This window comes from Eumetopias jubatus, unplaced genomic scaffold (assembly GCF_037043125.1).
Source record: "Eumetopias jubatus isolate StellerSeaLion01/CBP00866 unplaced genomic scaffold, mEumJub1_p1.0 scaffold_2, whole genome shotgun sequence".
NCBI classification, from domain to species: Eukaryota; Metazoa; Chordata; class Mammalia; order Carnivora; family Otariidae; genus Eumetopias; species Eumetopias jubatus.
This window is the reverse complement of record NW_028274808.1, coordinates 113,360,442-113,381,118: the sequence shown is the minus strand read 5'-3', so window position 1 is coordinate 113,381,118 and position 20,677 is coordinate 113,360,442. Positions and strand designations below refer to the sequence as shown.

Here is a 20,677-nt window from a genome sequence, read left to right as displayed (position 1 = left end):
CTTAATCTAGTTCTGAAAATCTTTACAAAATGTTTTTGAAGATAATACTAACTACTGACAAATTTTACATTGTGGTTTTAAAAAATCATATTATATCTTAATATTTTTATTCTATGCGATTTATCTGAAGTCTTGCTATCATGGTCTATTATATGTTAACTCCAAAATGACTCAAGGGCTTTAGTATGCTCTAGAGTTAAATTGGAGAAAAAGAAGGAAAACGTGAACTACGTTATCGTAATGAATGGGTTACTTCAATGGAGGGCCTTCTAGCACAGACTATTACTATGAGTTACTATTCAAAGAGCACAGTGACAAGAAAAAATGAGGCAGATATTTTTAGTTTTAGAATTCCCGGAGTCTTTGGATTTCTCATTGTTTCAATAATACCTTAAGTCAATTTTGAAAATAAATACCTATCTTTTACTCTGTACAATCCAACCTAAGGGCATTTTAAAAGAATATAAGAAGCCTTAGGCTCAATTAAAGTGCATCATCACTCCTCACTTGGTCAATAGATCATGGAATCACTGGACAATTTAATTCAATTTGACTGTCACTTTCTTGTTGTTTAAGCTGATGAAAATTTCAAAGCAGCATAACTGTAAATGCCTCTCAAGGAAAATCACCTGTGAATAAAAGCATTGATTACATATCGCCTTCTTAAAACCTCTAATTGTGTTTCATATAAGATGAGATGAAAGAAAAAGTGTACACTGAGTTAAGGAATCTTTAAAAATAAATTAATAGTGTACAGTCTCATTGTACCAGCTGTATGCCACTGAGTATCAATATGGAAAAGCACAGAACTAATACAACTCCCAAAGAACACTCTCCTTCTCTCTCCCTCCCTCCCTCTCCTTTCTCTCTCTTTCTCAGACCCTCTCCAGGCTTGGAATTTCTCTAGGTACTTATTCTCTGACTGGGGATAGAATAGATGATTTTTAAGAGCTTTGTCTGAAAATGTGGTTAGCCAGGTTTTACCTAATCAAGCCAGGAAAGGAAGCTAAACCAGTTACTGTGGATGCTACTCACACCACTCCTGTATTATAGTGGTAGAACTTTCCAAGTACCGGGCACTTTTGGACATATTAGTCCATTTATTCCCTATGACTGCTCTGCATTTTACAAATGAAGAAACTGAGGCTCATAGAAATAAACTAATAGTCACACAGTCTATAGGTGGAAAAGCCAGATTTTAAACCCAAATCTGATGCCAATGTTCATGCATTTTCTACCAGGTCATTCTGCCTCCCCAGTTGTACAACAGACTTGCTCAGATCCACAATGGTATCAGAGCACCCTTCAACTGAGTGGATGCTCTAAACTTCCCAACCACTCCTGGACTGCAAGCAACAGTGTGAATCTCTGCTTGGAGATGCAGACCTAGAACAAGCAGCCACCCAGTCTGGTAACTGATACCTGTGCACAAACCAGGTCAGCCAAAGTTCTTGAGGGTAACAGACAACCTAAAATTAGCACTAAACATGGGGAACCTACAAAGGCAAGGCTCTCCACCCACATGCGAATGCAGAACTTCCCAGATCCATGTAATGGACGAGATTACAATACGTGCCCACTCCCACTTGTACTCTGCCTCTCTCTCTGGATGCTTTAAGCTTCTGATCTTCCTGAAATTTCAAACTAATGCAAACTCAGAAATGTGAACATGCATCTTTCAAAGAAACCCAGAATACATTACATCTTTTATAAGTTGTTTTTTTTTTTTGTGAAAACCCAAAGGTAGGATTGTCTAAAATCAGAAATACTTTTGACAAAAGAATAGAGTTTAGCATCATTGCTGAGATCGTTTGATTCCTACGATTGTTCTACAGATGACAGACTTTTCCTGTCTTTAAAATGTGGCCTTCCTGGGGCACCTGGGTGGCTCGGTGGGTTAAGTGTCTGCCTTTGGCTCAGGTCATAGTCTTGAGGTCCTGGGATCAAGCCCCACATTGGGCTCCTTGCTCATTGGGCAGTCTGCTTCTCCCTCTGCCCCTCCCCACTTTGCTCATGCTCTCTCTCCTTTAAATAAATAAATAAAATCTTTTTTTAAAAAAAAGGTTTTATTTATTTATTTGACAGAGAGAGACAGCGAGAGAGGGAACACGAGCGGGGGCAGTGGTGGGAGAGGGAGAAGCAGGCTTCCCGCTGAGCAGAGAGCCCGATACGGGGCTTGATCCCAGGACCCTGGAATCATGACCTGAGCCAAAGGCAGACCCTTAATGACTGAGCCACCCAGGCACCCCAATAAATAAAATCTTTTAAAAAATGTGGCATTCCTGCCATTGCACTGAACAAAAGATTTTAGTACAATGTACACATATATTTATATGTTACTATAGACAAATACACATGTTCTGGACTTTATGTTGGTGGTGGTGAAAACAAACCATAAGTGACAGTAAGATTAAAAAGTTGACTTTTATATAGGCATTATAAATTATATAGTACCAGGAAACTCAGACTACTGTAATATGTGATATGAACTTCAACTGTCTATGGTGTGCATGAGTGAGTGTGTGTGTGTGTGCATGTGTGTGCGTGTGTGTGTGTGTAGGGTGGGGAACATGAAAAGGAGGGATGGAAGTGGGTTGGTAGACAGGCTTCCCCCCAAAACGATGCATATAACGTGACAAATTTGATAACTCTCCCTAAAACGTGGATTACACAGAGCAAGGCTTACAAATGTTACACAAGATTCCAGGACTGCCTACATCAAATCTTCTCACTCCGTGGGATGTAACAAAGATTCCCCAGCAGACGCCTAGAACATTGTAAGGAAACAGTCTAATGGCTGGAGTCTCTTAGTCTTCCCAATAGAGCTATCTGGATAAAGGAGGAAAAGTGATCAGAGGACAGGTTTCAGTGGGCATGGCAGTGCCAGCTTCCCCTATGGGAGTGCAGAGCATAGAAGGAGACTGGACAAGAGCCCAAAAGTGAACAGCATCTCAGAAACTCCCTGGTGATTGAGGACACTGGCCATGAAGACTTCTTCACAGACAGATCACCAAAAGAAATATCTCAGAATTCCTGTAAGTTGCTTCTGAGTAGTTCATTGAGAAATCCAAGTATTCTCATTCATCTGTGGGTATTTTTCTAGTCTATTCTAATTTACGGGTAGTGAACCTTATTAGTAATCAACTGTGAAAGTTAATTTTTTTTGGTTTTCTAAAACACACTCCTAATGAATAGTTATCAAGGCTTACATAACACAACTTACGTTGAATTTTTAAAAATGGAATTCCTTAAAAGGATGCTTTTCCCAAGCAAATCACCAAGCTGTTTCTAAAACTCAAATCTAGGATAATCAAGAGCCACCCCAAGGGTTAAATCACAGAAATACTGAAGTTTGAAAAATAGATGCAAAGGTGGAGAATGCTGAGTGCCGTGAGTCACTGCTTTACTGTATGTCAACAGCTCGATGCAATGCCCTCCAGGCAGCTAAGGCACCAGCGTGAAGAAAAAGAAACAGCAGGAGGAGTGACTTTAAAAAGTGGTAATCAGAACAGCATGGTAGAAAACAATCAGCCAGTAGCTGATGCCTGACAGAAAAGTGTTCAAAGGAAGTTGAAAGTTTTGTGAGGCAAATAAACCACAATGGAGCCTGATAAATGAGATGACCTATCATTTGAGTACGTATTGTTACTTTAGGCAATTAAAGAGCCATATTAACCGTTCGGTTAGGCTGTTATCACAATTATGGCTGCCAGAAAGTGCTAACATCCTTCGCTAAATCGACAAAGCCATTTAGATTTCTGACTGAGGCAATTAGTTTCACTACATGATATTTTTTTATGGATGGTAAATCTGTGTCACTCCTTTTCAGATGGGAAAATGCCGTTTTTCCATTAACACATGCACATCTAGGCACACAAATTTGTACTTTCAAAGTACAATCTTACTTTGAAATACTAATTAGGATAACAGACCCACATACATCTTTATTGTGATAAATTCTGAAATAAAAACACTCTGATTTACAAAAACTTGAGGGAATATTAGTACTGTTCATGCAGCTCTAAAAGGTGTTACCTCTGCTTCAAGGTAATTAGAAAGAAATTACTTCAATAACTTAGAAACTCATCCTTATCAATCCCAAGCTTGCTACTACATTTAGTACCCTCAGATGCAGATTCATTCCATTCCCTTGAATTGAAAGACAATACTTCAAAATAATAATTTCTAGGTTTTGCATTTTGGAACCCTTACTGTCTAAAAAGATCATTGGAAGATGATTACTGTAACTTCATTATCTCTTGAAAAGTCTCAAATCCACACATTCGGATGTCAATTTTATTTTTCTTTTCAGGTGAAAATAGCATCTAAAGTAGGCATCCGGGTAAAGCTTTAGAACATCATAGGAACTCTGAGTGGCAACAGGATCGTCCTGGTGGCAGGATGTTTTGAGGACCAATAGATCCTAGCATTAAGCCATCTTGGTGGGATTCCTCAACCTTTTAAGAATCTCAGGCTGACCTAGAGTCTGTGCCACTAAGTGGAACAGATACACTCACTCTACCCTTGCAGTACCAGGAAGAGGAATCTTGCCCATCCTCACCACATGGTGAATTTGTTGACATTTCATCTCCAGTATCCCAGTGCCCAAGTAATAAGGTACTTCAGAAACAATTATTAAATTGCTAAAAGGCTAGACTATTTTGACTGGTCCAAAGATGGTGTCTAGTACCTTTAAGGAACTACTAGTATGTCTGCTATTCTTACACTACAGGATTATATTTTTAAAATGTCCCTTCTCAATCTAATAGTCTCTTTGCTTCTCATCACTGCAGAATAAACACATCTATGTCAAAGAAGAAATCTTTCCCCTCAATGGAATCTTATCCAGATAATAGAGATGGAACTAAGACAGAAGCTGGCAGAGACCTCAGAGGAGGATGTACATACCTATACACATGCCACTGAACAAAAGTCATGAGAGTTCCATCCTGAAGAAAAATCACTCCCTAGTTTGATTAAGCCTCCATATCCAATTCATGTGAAAATATTAAATTCAGTTACTTGTAAATTATAAAATGCTATACAAATATAGCATGGCAATTCATAGTAGCATATAAAACCAATACCAACAATTCATTCTGCTAATTCAAATTTAGATAAAAAGTGTCTATTAATTTTAAAAACAAATTAACATGCAAATGATATATTATAGAGAAAAGCAATTGAAGAAATAAAGTGTTATAGATTATGTGTATTAATTAAAAAATGACTTTGCAAAGATCTGCATAATCTCTCAATGTCTGTATAAGCAGCTCATGCTTCCAAGGACTTACACGCTTGGCTGAAATAAACATTATTCAGAATTTATACTGCCTGTTGTGTTACCCTACAGGATAGATATTAATAATTCTTACTTTAGCAACATTCACATAATACTACTTAGATAAGAGTATTTCAGTTTAAGGTTTTCTTTTAAAAATTACTTAATCCATGGTGGTTTTAATTCTGGGAAAGAAAAGCCATATTCTACTCCAGAGGAAAAAAAAGCTATTGTCTCAAGCTTGGTGGGTATATCTTTTCTAAAATTTGAGAGAAAGAGTGAGAGCAAAGATGGAGATGGTACTGTTGGGTTCAATATAAAGAAAACAAAAATTGATTCAAAATGGAAGGTTTTGGGGTGCCTGGCTGGCTCAGTGCCTGGCTAAGTGTCCGACTGGTGATTTCGGCTTAGGTCATGATCTCATGCGCTGTGAGATCGAGCCCCACGTCAGGCTCTGCACTCAGCAGGGAGTCTGCTTGAGATTTTTCTCCCTCTGTCCCTCACCCTACTTATGTGGGTGCTCTCTCTCTTTCTTTCTTTCAAATAAATAAATAAATAAATCTTTTTAAAAAATGGAAGATTTCTTCCATGATATTTGCCTTTCATAATTAAATAACATAACTTACTTAAAGATTTACTCATATACAGATTAACAAATCCTCACAATAATTAAAAACCATTATTATATTTTCTAACACAATACCATATTTATCTTTTCTTTCTGAAGATTAAATGTTCATAATGAGAACACAGAAAAGTAAAGAATTTTATCATGTGCATGTTTTGTCATTAAAAATTTCACACACTAAATACAAGAAAGATAAAGACTCTGCATTAATTTATAATGTTAGAATTTATTAGATGCCTACCATTCTACTGAGGTTGATTTGGATTTTTGCTTACATATTTCTATATTTATAAATATATAGATGTTTATATTTTTTATATTTTGTTTTTATTTTATATTTACTACTTATAAATATATATTATTTCCTTATGATACAACACTGAAAATTCAGTGTTATTCCAGTTATGAACTTATATATTTTATTTACTTATATTGTGGTATATAAAATACAGATTATACATTTTTAGGATATAATTTTACATGTGAATACATATGTATTTATTGTCATATATTTGTAAATCTATCTCTATGAAGAGAAGAAAGGAAGGAAGGTAGGAGAAGAAAGAAAGAAGAAAGAAGAAGAAAGAAAGAAAGAAAGAGAAAGAGAAAGAAAGAAAGGAAAAGAGAGATGGGAGGAGGAAGAGAGGAAAATGTATAATTCTGGGTGGTGGACTTACGGGTAATTATTTCCATCTTTAGAGTTTTCTACACTTTTCAAAATGTTACTAGCCCCATGTCTTGATTATAAAAATATTTATCACACAATACCTAATTCACTGCAGAAAACTTTTAAACAGAATCTTAATTAGGTTGTTAAATTTTTTCCAAACTAAATTATTTTATTCAAAGATCTAGGCCAGTAATTTTGAATTCCATTTTCCAACTTCTCCCAATTCAGGCTGTTTTTAATCACTTGGAAGAATGTTGCAAAATTATTAAAACTATTCTTCAAAATTCAATAAGTAAAGGTTTTGAATTCACTTTCAGTGTATGTCCCACATCCCTTTTAGGAGTAGACTAGGAATAGGGAAGGGGGCAGGAGAGTTCCAGAGTCAGTCACCTGATGACAGAAGGCATGGATCCACATACTATAGGGATCCCTATTAGGCCAAGTTTGTTAGAACCTTTGCTATTTTGCAAAGGTTTGGGGATTTAGCTGTGTTATTTCATGGAGTCATTTGAAGAACATGCTTTAGGCTATCAGTGTTTGTAACAAACTTCTAAAACATAATACATATCCAAGTCTTTTCGCCAACTGGCATGGAATCAGGAAGGGCTATCAAGGTGTAAATAAATGACAAGTTTTACAAACATGTTTAGTAGGACACAATAAATATACAGAATATATGTGAGGAGAAACACCTGCTCAGCTTCTATAGTTTTAAAAACCCATGCTTTTTGAAGAATGCAAAGACAATTTTTACTGCCTTGCCAATTTTTATTGCATTGTATCTTATAATTTGGTTTCTCCAAAATAAAAAGATGTTTATTAACATCTTTAAAAGCGTGCTATTTTGATTATTCCAGATAAATACTGGAAACGAATTTATAAACATCTGTCAGGCTTATTAAATTTACGTCAGTGCCCAATTCCAATTTTCTAAATACTGTACAAAAGATGGACGTAACGGTGCTCTCTGCAGCTGCCTATTCTAGATGTTTTGCATTAACACATGAGTGCTAATGGAGTCAATAAGTTCATAATGCCTGAGTCACATAATGCTTATTGCTCCAGTGAGAAAGAACCCTAAGTATGAAAACTTATTTTAAAACTGGGGAGAAGAGGTTCTATAAATTGAGAAGATCATGTGCCTTAAGATCCAAGATGTCTGGAGCTGCATCGTAATAACTACCACTTACAGACTATCATAAGGCACCAAGAGTGTTATAAATGACACTTCTGTTACAATAATCCTACAAATTAGGGATTACTTCCATCATTTTGTCACTGAACTATCCAAGTTGTAGAGAGGTTGGGGTACCCAAAATCACACAGCTTCTAAAAGGTGAAGCTGGAATATGAACATGGGTCTGACTTGAACCCTTTTGTGCTCTCACTTGCATCATGCTGGTGGCTGAAACCATGGGTTTGGAAGAGATTCCCCCAGGGAAGCATGAAGCAGTGATTCGTAACCCTGTTTTGAATTGACTAAAAGTTATTGTTGCTGTGAGAAATATCCATACATGAAACACTTAAAATTTTACACATACACACACACACAAAAGAAACCTCCTTAAGTCTATCCATCAATTCTCCAGTGAATCATTCACCCCAGGAAAAGAGAAATACACCCCTGGGTAGAGAAATAGAAACATTTCAAGAACAAGAGAGGAACAGTGTCCCAGAAAGGAAACAGGAGGAAAAGAATTAAAAATAACAACAACTAGAGTTATAGAAGTCAAGATTGGAGAGAATTTCAAAAAGGGAAATTAAAATGAGGACCACAAAGAGTCCATTGTGTTTAATCAATGGGAAGTCAGAATCTTTACCGTAATTGAATGAGGTGAGGAAATTAAGACAAGAACAAGCTCCTTAGATGGCAAGCAGGTGTCATTTGAAGTGCTGAGTGTGATAGATTATTAATGGCTGCCTGGAATAATGGGTTACAAGAAGGTTCTGATTGGGAAAGGTATTGGGATTAACCAGCAAAGGGTAAAAAGTAGAAAATATGTATACCAACAATTTGCCAACCTGTGCAGACAATTCTTTTGAGTAACTGTGTGTGAAGGGAAGAAAAGAAATAGGAAATTAGCTAAAAGGGACACAGGGCTGAGGAACAGTTTTTTCCTTTGTTTTTGTGGGAAAGTGAGAAAGATTTGAAAATGTTTGCAAACTGACAGAAAACTTAGCTAAGAGAAAAAGAAACAGGTTGTAGGGGCGCCTGGGTGGCTCAGTCGTTAAGCGTCTGCCTTCGGCTCAGGTCATGATCCCAGGGTCCTGGGATCGAGCCCCACATCGAGCCCCACATCGGGCTCCCTGCTGGGCGGGAAGCCTGCTTCTCCCTCTCCCACTCCCCCTGCTTGTGTTCCCTCTCTCGCTGTGTCTCTCTCTGTCAAATAAATAAATCACATCTTAAAAAAAAAAAAAGAAACAGCTTGTAAAGCAAAATAAATATGTAAGAGAACACAAAGGAAGTGGCATCAGAGAATAAGGGTCAGGAGCTGGGGCATCATTTTGTCTGAGAAGAGGAGAAAGTGAGGGTAGATACAGATACATTAGGATATTAAGAGGCAGAAAATGGAGGTATTCCATGCCCTGAATCTCAAGGGACTCTGAAGTTTGCTGGGCATGTGATGGGTGTGGGAAGAGTAAGGCTGAGTGTTTACTTATTCAGTTAACATTTGTTAAGCACATCCAGGGTGCCAGGCATTCTTTGGGTACTAGGAATATAGTGAATAAAACCAAGTCCCTGCTATCATTCTTCTTGGGAGAGGTAAGACTCTAAGAGAACGTTTATAAAGAATGTGGCAGGTGGTGATAACAGCTAAGAAGCAAAATATACGAGGATAAGGAGGCTATAAGAGCCATTCAGTGGGAGGGTACCCTTTTATAGGGTGGTCACAGAAGGACTGTCCAACCAGAGGAAAAGGGGAAAAAGGAACAGCAAGTGGAGTGCCCAGTAAGGCGGAGATAGGGTGTTCAAGTAACTGCCAGATTTGCAGACAGATTGAATGGGGGGGGCAGTGTGAGAAAAAAGAGGAGTCAGGAATGACTCCAAGGTTTGCCTAGGACAACTAAAGGAATGGAGATATCATTTCCTGATGGGGAAAGGCTGCGAGAGGAGCAGCTTTGGAGAGCAGAGGCTCAGGAACTGGTTTCAGACATGTTAAGTCTGAGAGGTCCATGAAACACCCATGTGGAGATGTTGAGTAGAAAGTTGGATATACAAGACTAGAATTCATAGAAGTCCAGGATAGACGCATAAATTTGGGAGCCTTTGAGATATAGATAATATATAAAACCATGAAATTATATGAGATCACCTACTGAGTAAATGAAAATAAGGAAGAAAATAAGCCCAAGGACTGAGCCTTCGAGCATTCCAACATGTACAGACCATGAAGAAGAAAAAGAACTAACAAGGCTGAGGAGAGGCCAATGAGGTAGGAGGAGAATCTTGAAAGTTATATAAGCCGAGAAAGTGGCTTCAAGAAGGGAGCGATCAAGTGTGTTGAATATAGTCCAGTAAAATTTGAACTGAACCCTGACTACTAAATTTGTCATGGTGAAGATAATCAGTGACCCTGACAAAAATGTTTCCAGCAGAGTGGTAGAGATGAACGCCTTGTTAGATTCAAGAGAGAATGAGAAAACAGTACTTTGGTGACTGTGGACAACTCTTTCTATGAGGTTTGCTGTGTAGGGCAGTGGTAGTAAACAAATGCAATGGTGTCTGGGAAAAAGTATGGGGTCAAGGATGCTGCTGTTGTTGTTTAAGATGGAAGATATGGCTTCATTTTATGCCAATAGAATTATCCAGGAAGGAGGAAAAATCACTGATATGGGATTGGGAGGCAATGGCAAGAACAATGCCTTGAGCAAGGCAGAGAGATTAATTAGCTCAATTGCACAAGTGAGGGGACAATTGATCCCTTGTAACAGGAGGAGAGGAGGGTACAGAGGTGAGTAGATTATCAGATCTGGTGGCGGGAGTGTATGGAAGCTGTATTCTGATTGCTTCTATTTTCTCAGGGAATTAGGAAACAAGGTTATCAACAAAGTTAAGTGGGAAGGAGATGCTGGAGGATTTAGGAGCAAGAAAAAGTTTGCATTCGCTAAGAAACAGTGACTGGATGATGAACATCGATTGGGGGCCTGGGCAGCATGATGGATCCTCATGAGATTAGTAGTGTGAATTTAAAATGAAACCAGTTAACGGAGTTGTTTTTGTCCTCCTTCATTCTATGATATGGGTGCAGGTGCAGAGTAGAGGGTGAGTTGTATTTTACTAGGCTTGGGTTTCCCCAGGCCAGGTAAGAGAGAGGAAGAAGGGCATTTGCAGTGTATTTAAGAGTGTGATTAAAGTGACACACTACGACATCCCATGTATTAAGGAGGAAAGTGAGGATATGGGAGGCGTGTAGGTAATGGTCTCCATTTCTCTGTTAGATGTATTTTTTGTTCTTCCACATTACTTTGTGACATACCTACTGAACTGTATTTAATAAGTTCAATTGTACAAATACTTTTGTAAATTAGTAGAACGTATGATGTGTTGATCTGTGGCTATAGGTTTTACCAGCACTGTTTTAACAGTTTCTTTAAACATGTTTTTATTTTATTTTAGTTATTTTATCTTTCTATCTCTTTAGACTTAATTGTAGGAATATGGTCTCAAAAACAAGGGATAGCAATAATAAAGATGTCATCTATATTTATTCAGTAAGGACTCGAAAATCATTGAAGTACAGAGTAATTACACAAAATATTTGCCTAAAGTACTCAAGATTTTCTTATAATTCTTAGTGCCTTTAGACATTGTTCATGACAAGCTACCATAGAATTTGTATGAATCACCCATTTCCTACATTTTCTATAACAAGGATAAATAGACTTTACCAACCAAGTCACAAGACTTTAAGTGTTACGGTGGCTATGCAAACAAGGCACTGTGGACATGCTGGAGAAAGAAATATGGCCCTTTGAGCACTCAGGGACTCCCAGCAGGATGGACTGACCAAAGTTTAAAACTTCACTTTTACTCTATCAAAGGGAATGACATCTTATTTTGACCAAATCAAGGCTCAGGTAGACCCAGCAGTCAAAACCTGCGGCTCAGCCTCCAAAGAGACCCTTAGCCCTCACGACATCCCTGCAATTGCTCCGGGCTCCTGACATCTAGCACAGTCTTGCCCAGTTATCCCCTCAGCCTGCCGCCCCCCTGCCCATTCCTTGTCAAAAGCCCATCCGATATTACACTAGATGTTAACTGACTAGAATTTATATAAGAACATGAAACATGCCAAAAGAAAAAGAAAAACAAAATCCCGTCCAGACTTTAAGGCTGTCACAAAGATTTGTCTGGTTTCCCACAGCATATGGGAAGTTTATTTCTTAATATCCACAGATTGTTTTCTTAATTCCTTTACGATGTTACACTCTGACTAAAATCATAGCTATCAGTATCTTTTCTCCCCTATTAAACAGTATGCTCCTTGAACAGCTAACATTTAACCATGCTGTTACAAGATACAAGGCACTAGGCTGTTCGCTTTGCGCACATTAGTGGGTACAATTATTAGCCCATTTTACAGTTGTCGAAACTGAGACAGAAAGAGCTTGAGTGACTTACCCAAGATCACACAACTATTAAGTAGAAATACTGAGATATAAATTCAGGTCTGTCAGATTCCAGAGCCTATGCTTTTTAATTCTTATGCTCAACTGCACCTTGGACAGTGGAAGGTAAACAATAAATATTTGGCTTAAAAAATTCACCCTTATATGAATTTTCATTCGATCAACCTACTAAATTCTAGGCACTGTGGTGGTGCCAGAAAACACAAGGAAAATTATGGTATGGGCTCTTCAACAGGGAACCCACTGTTACAGACAACTGAGAAGTGCAGACATCTCCAGATCCCCATACTTTACTGGGCTTTTTCTTCCCACATGACTGAAAGGTCTGCGACAAAGGCTCAAATTGTGAAAACTAGTTATAGTGCTCTCTTGTCACTGCAATAAAATTGATTTTATTAAAAAATAAGCCACCTATTTTAACATTATATGGTTGTACAGTTACTGATGCTGGGACCGAATTAGATACTGTAATGCACTCTTCAAGAGCATATTGAATACACTTCATTTCTTCTGTAACATAAATGTTCTCAGTTGAGACAGGGAACGTAACTTAGCATTTTCAGAGCCACTGGCTAAATTACCTCTATTGATGAGGCTCGGCAGGTTCTTTCTGAATGATTCTAAATAACTGCCAAGGGATAAAAGATAAGTGTTCCATGGGCTGTAGCCACATGGCTCTAAGCTGTAGCATGCTTAGAGCCTACTGGGGAGAGAATAAAACACAAGCTCCTGTGCATGAATGGTTCTATGTTCTATCTGGAGCATGGCTGACTGACCATTCCTGAAATTGTATAAATGAAAGGAAGGAGGCCAAGGTAGACATTTGTATTAATAATTGGCATGCACAAAGTAAATTAGGCTATCCCATCAGGTCCTTCCTAAAGGAGTGGAAAGGCAGTCCAAGCCTCCAGAAATAATGTCTGTTAAAGCAATCTTTTCAAAGCTTTTGACAAACTGCAAACCTCAGCCATTTATTTTTTTCTCATTGAAAGGAGAGTTCAGGGAGAAGTTTCAGTCCAGTTCACACATGTGTACACACACACACACACACACACACACACACAATGTATAGGTGTATGAAGCATGAACTAGGACATCAGAGTTACGTAGCATTGTCTTTATTCACAAAGGAAGTCAAGGGACCTGGTTCTGTGATTAACCAGAGGGAGGATTTTTCACCAATGTCAGAAGGCAGGTGGAGTGCAGTTCGAGGTTCCTTTAGCTCCTGTGTATATTCCCACATGTGCAATCTGTAGTACAGTGGAATCTGGTCTCCTTATTTGTACAGTCAAGTTGAGACTGCAGGCAGGAACAGCAAGAGCCATCCCAATCAGAAGAGAGAAGTCCAGAAATTCAATCAAACCATAATTAAGATTTCCAATTTGTTGAAGAAAACAATAAATTTGAAACCTTTTTCCTTTCTGATCCTAGAGATAAAGTTTAACCTGCCTATTTCCTGGTGTAGGAATTTCCCAGTTTTCTAAATTCTTCTTTTCAACATTTCCCCTTCATGAAGAGCCCATAGTAGGGAAAGAATGGTGAGAAATAGTAAGCCATTCAATAATGCTATAGAATCATGTTTTCTTCTAAACTCGTAGAAAAAAAAATGAATCTGTTTGACTACAATATCCTTTACATCAAAAATATGTATCACTCAATCTTGTGTCATTTCATAATAAATTTTTATTTTTACTTGCACAAATATTAACCATGTCTAAGTAAGATTTGAAACCAAAAGAGCAATCAAAGTTTATAAATAATGCCAAGTCATTCAAATACTTGAACTCAATTCAATAATAAATAGATTCCCAAACTTTCTCTTAACTTATTTTCATTTAAATTGGGGTAAAACATAAGATTTAACTCAAGTAATTAAGGAGTAATATTACTTAAAAGTAGGAAATAAATTTCCTTCATGGTGTTATTCTATTTCTTAACCACACAAGCGTTTAAAAAACAAGAATGTAAAAGTTTATGGCTGATTAAAACCTGAAAGACATTATTACCTAAAAGCCCTTATTTTTCTTAAGAAACTGAAACCTCCATGTGCAGAAACAGAATGCACATGACTAATTCATCTTAAGCACTGCTCAAGAAATACACTTGATGTGGCTTGTGCCAGGATGATGAGAACACAATAAACTGTGAAAAATGTCATTTCTGGAAACTTATTTGGCTAGTGTTCAGCAAAAGACCAATCTTTGTAACAGATGTGACATGATGACTTTGATGAATTGAACTTATTAAAATATGGAGCATTTTAGAAGATATTCCCTTAAAACTGAATTAATTAAGATAGAATATACTGCATACCATTATTCATACATCCATTTTCATCACTGCAGAATAGTTCTGTGTCAATGAGATGAAATCTTCCTTCAAATACCTGCTTGGGGTCCACTTTTAGTTCTCTAAGTTAAAAACTGAAGAGGAAACTTGGACTTACTCTCTGAGGTTTCCACCAGCTAGAATTCTATAATTTTTGTATTTTATGCACCCTGAAACTTTCCATGTTTGAAGATAAAAATCTCAGGAAAAGATCCCTCTTCTAAAAAAAGGTTTTTTTCTACTTAGCAGAAAAGTCTGAGCTACAAGGCATTCTGACTAAAGAGTCAGTAACTTGGTCAATCGCTACAGATGTATCATTTTTCAATTTGTTAGAAAGAAATTAAAAGCCCATAGATACAAATATCAGAACTTAATACTCTACTATGGGGCTTTAGGGTCCCATAACATATATATTTGGATGTTAGACAAGGAGCTGGTTTTATATAAGTGCACATATTCATATTTCTGGGCTTCATATAATGCCCTTAATGGATCATGCCAAACCACATTTAGCTAATTTTGGTTATAGTTTAAAAGTAAGAAGTTTGAAGATCTGTAATTTAGGAATCTATTTAGATGCCATTCTTGGTATCCTAAGGCATTTAAAAGGCTAGCCAGCACAGAGTGAGACAAGGTGAGAACAAATATGTAACAAAAGAGATGTCATTTTTAAGAGATTGATCATGTTGATTTTAAGAGTAAGCCACCTGCTGTAGCTACTGTCAGCAAGCAAAAGCAAGATATAGCAAAGAAACATTTCATACTTAAAATGATGCTGACTTCCAGTCCCCAAAAAGAAACATTCTCATATGAACTGTCTGCTTTGACCGTTATCAAAACTCTTCTTAAAAAGAATGCTTATATTGTCCATGGCATCTAATTTACTGACAATATAATAAGGGTATTATAAATCACCGAAAGTACTAAAATAGTTTACAACTTAGCAGTCATTGTACTTTAGGGTAATAGACTGAGTTCCTGCTTCTACAGAGAGATAAGACAGGTCAATTTTCACTAATAATTTACAGTGAATGAAAGCATTCTTATTTACTCAATTTTTAACAGAACAGAAGTCTAGTAGATGATCAAGGTGCTTTAGTTACTAGAGTTTCCAGAAAGTATTGGAAGTTCTAAAAATGAAAGAAATTGCCTACTCTTTAATGACAAAATGAAAGCTTCCCCCTCCTCACAAATAGGAGGAGTTTCTCAATCCAAATTCATTTGCCTTGTGGTTTTGATTAAATATATACGCTTCAGAAACTTCATGTTACAGAGAATGTACAATTTTTGTAGTGAGATTCTTACAAATTATGATATTTGATATGAGGTCAAACAATCTTTTTTGTTCAAAATGTTCCAACGATCTGAAATTGCCATCAGTTTATGTTCTGCAAAGTCTCTTTTCCTAAAGTCTATTAATATCACCAAACTAAAGATAAAATAAAGACTTTTCCCTCCCTCTAAACAGGGGAGTTAATGCCTATGAGAAAATAACATTTTTAACAAATAAAACCCAGGGGATCTAATCGGCCAAAGGAATAAATCCTCATCCTTCGTGCAACTTTCAAACTGGTAAACAATATGGGAATTCAAAAATCACTCCTTTTCAACTCATGCCATATAATGTACAAAGTAAGGTTTTATGTAATGGCCATGCCAGATCCACTTTGCAGTCAGACATGAGAATTCAATGGTTAGAGGTTTAACTTTAATATGCAAAATAGAGGGTTGGGCGGAAATGGAGGGGGGTGCACCAGGATAAATAACCCACACAACTGGAAGTAGAAGTTCAGGTCATTTCCTATCTGAGGATACACAGGGCATATTTGGAGAACAGTCAGACTACCTGAAAGGAAACCACAAGCCGATTAGTTCCACTCCAAGGGACGGTTTTTAAAAACCCGTTCTTATTCTTTACCATTGATTGAATGTCTAAATGGAAGGCTACATATGGTGAAAGATATATACATTCAGTCATTACAACAGAAGGGCGATAAATTATTCGGGGTGCCTGCAGAGAACTCTGTAATCCACTCTTTCCATTTTCACTCTCACCTGTGAAAAAGCCTGAAACTGTATGCCAATTGGTTGTTAATAATGTGCTCTGGAAGGGAGCAAGTTGAAATTGTTCCCAAAACTGCAAATCAAGAGACAAAGTATGTGTGTCTACTACTGTTGAACAAAATTATATATCAGAACAAAAGACCGTGTCTGCAGTACAGGACTAAAGTATGCTTTCATGTGTCCTATAAAATCCAAAGCTCTGGGGAGCACAAAGCTCTGGAGTGCTTATATTTCTACTCCCAGAAGAATATTCTAACATAGATGTAGCTAACGGAAGCCTCCAAAAGGAAGTTTGTGATATGAAATTTAAAATAATTGTTTTTTAAATTTGTAGTTTCCAGATTGAGTTTCTACTGTGCCTGCCAAACATTCTCCTTCTTTTTCTGTGGGTTAGCTACACAAATATGGATTTCATTTGTTTATTAAGAAAAGGAAGTGGTGATTCAGCCACTTTGTATAGATGCCCTAGTGTTCCTGTTTCTGTTCTTCCACAGGACACTGTAAGAGGTGACAGGTCAAAAGCTAAGAGGAAGGGAGAGCACGGGGGGGGGGGCGGGGGCAGTGATTAGGAAGAGTGAGCTCCTTGCATCTCTGGCTTGGTCTGCAGCCTAGGCTGCCTCCCTCAGACCTACTGACTCACCTCAGTGCCTGGCCAACCCCTGCTGATCCATTTTTGTCCTTTTCCTCAGTCTGGATGGGCTCTGGGCAGCAGAAGTGCTATTACCAAATACTCTCTCTTTTACTCTCATTAGGTTCCAAATGCCAGTTTTCCAGGAATCTTTCATCCTCAAATGTGTCAAGTAGGAGAGACTCTCTTCTTGTCTTTCTCTAAAAAGTTTGTGGATCTGTATTTATTTGCTACAGGAACATCAAATATAAACATCCCAAAGCTTAGTGGTGTCCACATACCACTTATGAGCCATGTGTCACAAGTATGTCACTCCCTTTCTCTGAGCCCCACTTGGAGCTGGTAAGTAAAACAGAGCAATGCTAGCAGTCCTGTCTACTTCACAGGGTTGTAGCATCAAATGATCTACATGAAAGGGCTTTTGATCACTAACTTCCAATTAAATGTATTACATAATAATTAGACAAGAATGCTTGCAAATGAAGGATGCATATATATTTACACATCACAGGCAAAGTTATAGGGCTATGCATATGGAACATGAAAGATGAATCAACTAAAGGGACAAAGAGGAAGGAGGAAGGATTTACAGAGAAGGGAGAAGACAGAAATAAAGGACAAGTATGAAGGTAAACTGTGCGTATTTAGCAGGGATCTGAAGAAGTATGGCTTGAAGAGGTGCTTATTTGAAAACATCACTATGATGATTAATTTTGTGTCAGTGTAGCTAGCCTATAGTGCCTGGTTGTTTGGTCAAACCCTAGTCTAGATGTTGCTGTGAAGTTATTTTATAGATATGATTGACATTTACAATCAATTGACTTTAAGTTAAGCAAGTTGTCCTTGATTATATGGGTGGGCTTTGTCCAATCATCTGAGGACCTTAAGAGCAAAAAACTGGGGCTTCCCAAAGAAGAAGTAATTTTGCCTCAAGACTGTAACATAGAAACCCTGTCTCAGTTTCCAGTCTGCTGGTCTGCCCAAAGATTTCAGACTTACCAGGTCCTACAATTATGTGGCCAATTCCCTAAAATAAATCTCTGTCTGATAGATATTCTATTGCTTCTTTTTCTCTGGAGAACCTTGACTGATACAATCACCAAAGACATGTTTATTGGAAAACACAGTGGATTCTTTTCAGCCTTTATCTTGTTTGCCATTTTGCTGGAGCATCACTCTAGCCATGCCAGCAATACAGAGTAGAAAGAATATAGCCCCAAGTGAATGATCATTTTTGGTCACAATGAGAAGAGTTTGGTATCTTCTAAAATCATAACTACCTCCATTTAGATATCATACCAATAACTCAAATTCAAAATACTCAACACTGACATCTTTTTCCTCCATTAAATATTCCATTTTTGAGCTGCTGCTCCCACGGTGTCCTATTCTGTCTCCACTGCAGAATCATCCTTCACTTTTCCTCTGGTTCACACCTCATATTCATTCTATAAATACTATAACTCTTCTTTGGTAACTTCTCTCATATGAAGCCCATCTTAGATTTTCTTCATGTTTCCTCCAGTAGCTACCCTGCAAATTACTCTCAGATCAATCATTCTAAATAAGCTTTCATTTATTGCTTACCAACTGCCTATAGCTTTTTCTATTAAAATTGAAAACCCATATACTGCTAAGTCTGGCATTCAAGGCTCTCCATGTGGAATCCTGACCAGTCCTTCCAGAATAACCTCGACTACTTCTATCAAGAGCCAACTACTCCAGACACCTTTGCCTCTCCAATGGCTCATTACCACCTCTTAGGCCCCCTTCTCTTTCTTCAGCAATCCAATTATTCCCCATCTTTCAAGTCTCAGCTCAAGTTCCAATTTTCCTAGCCATTTTTAATAGAATTTCTTCATTCAGAACTAGTGCTGTGACTATCTGGCTCATTCATTTGGCATTTAAGTATAAAGTGACTTGTATGGTTCATAAATAGTAAACAAAGGTGAAGACTAGTCTCTTCAACCAAATTAGAAGCTGTCTGAGACTGGGACTATATTTTTATTTTTATTTTTTTTTGTTTTTTTTTAAGGTATCTTTTATTTTTTACATTTTTTATTATGTTAATCACCATACGTTACATCATTAGTTTTTGATGTAGTGTTCCATGATTCATTGTTTGACTATATTTTTAAAATAATTTAAGGGACAAAAGAAGGCTAGGAGGGATGGAGGGAGAAACTAAATGAGAGACCTTCATTTGTACTCATAGCTGTGAGTTACAACTTGGCACTGCGTGTATCTTCCATCCAAATGCTATATTTCCCATTGTGGGAATAATCAAAAAAGACATTTTAATAACATGTGCTGTCCTAAGGATACATGAGTTTTCCATTTGTGGTTGATTTATATTATACCCATTTTACCCCCTCTGGGCAAAATGGCTGATAGGTATAGACCATAGTCAGGGAACAAAGTGATGTTAATTAATGTGCTTGGGGATGCTCTGAAAAGCAGCACCAAGGCTTTTTGTATTGGTAAACACAGTGCACGCTTTTCAGTCTTCAGCCTATTTGCCAGTTTGCAGTATCTAACACTGTTCACCACTCTCTTCATTTTAAAACTTTTCCCTTTTCTCCCTTGATTGTAGTATGTACTGATTCTCCCTCCATCTCCTTAAGCACTCTGTCTCAGTGTTCTTTAAGGGCTCCAATTTTTCCACCTATTTCTTAAATGACTAACTCTAAAGGAGAGTGGGGGAGGGTCTCATCTTCATGAGTTGAATAGCCTGATAACTTCAATCACTTCAACAACCAGCTATTTTTTCCTACAACCACTTCATTATTCCTAAAGCTCTCACTCCAGCTCAAACCTCTCCCCTGAGTGGAATAACAACATAGCCAACTGGCTACTGGATGCTTCCATCTGGATGTCCCATATGCACCTATAACTTTCCATCAGACCAAACCTCCTCTGCCTTCTTTATTCCCTGTCCCAGTGGCCTGCACTATTATTGCCCAGAGCAAGACCTGAGAATCACCTCTCTCTCCTCCTCACCCCTACATCTCGTCATAAATTTCTGCCATTTCTACCTCATTAATAGCCCCTGAATCTATCCCAGTTTCTACTTCTCTCCAGGCCATTCTATTTCTCACCTAAATAACTGCAACAGTACCTTAATCATCTCTCACTTCCTTTTTGTCCTCTCGTCCTTTAGCAAGAATGAACTTCCTAAAATGTTCATCTGACCATGCCTCCCTACTTCTTAAATCCTTCAGACTTTGTATACTCTCAGGGTAATGACAGCATGGCCTGCATGGTCCTTCACAGCCTTATCCACTCCAATCTCTGTTCTCTTGATTTATGGCCCTGAACTTTACATTTCAACCTGTTTAAAATGCAATTTCCCCCAAATGCCATTCTGTCTTGTGCCTCAAAGCCTTTGAAAATGCTAGCCTCCCTGAAAACATTGCATTACTTAAATTTTCCACGTCAACAACTCCT

The 20,677-nt window shown here is 37.7% G+C and overlaps 1 protein-coding gene across 1 annotated transcript in view; it reads right to left on the bottom strand.

Annotated features, from left to right (window-relative positions):
• Positions 1-20,677, bottom strand: part of COL25A1 (collagen type XXV alpha 1 chain) — a 452,975-nt gene that overhangs the window by 176,895 nt on the left and 255,403 nt on the right. The gene's annotated exons all lie outside the window — the stretch shown is intronic.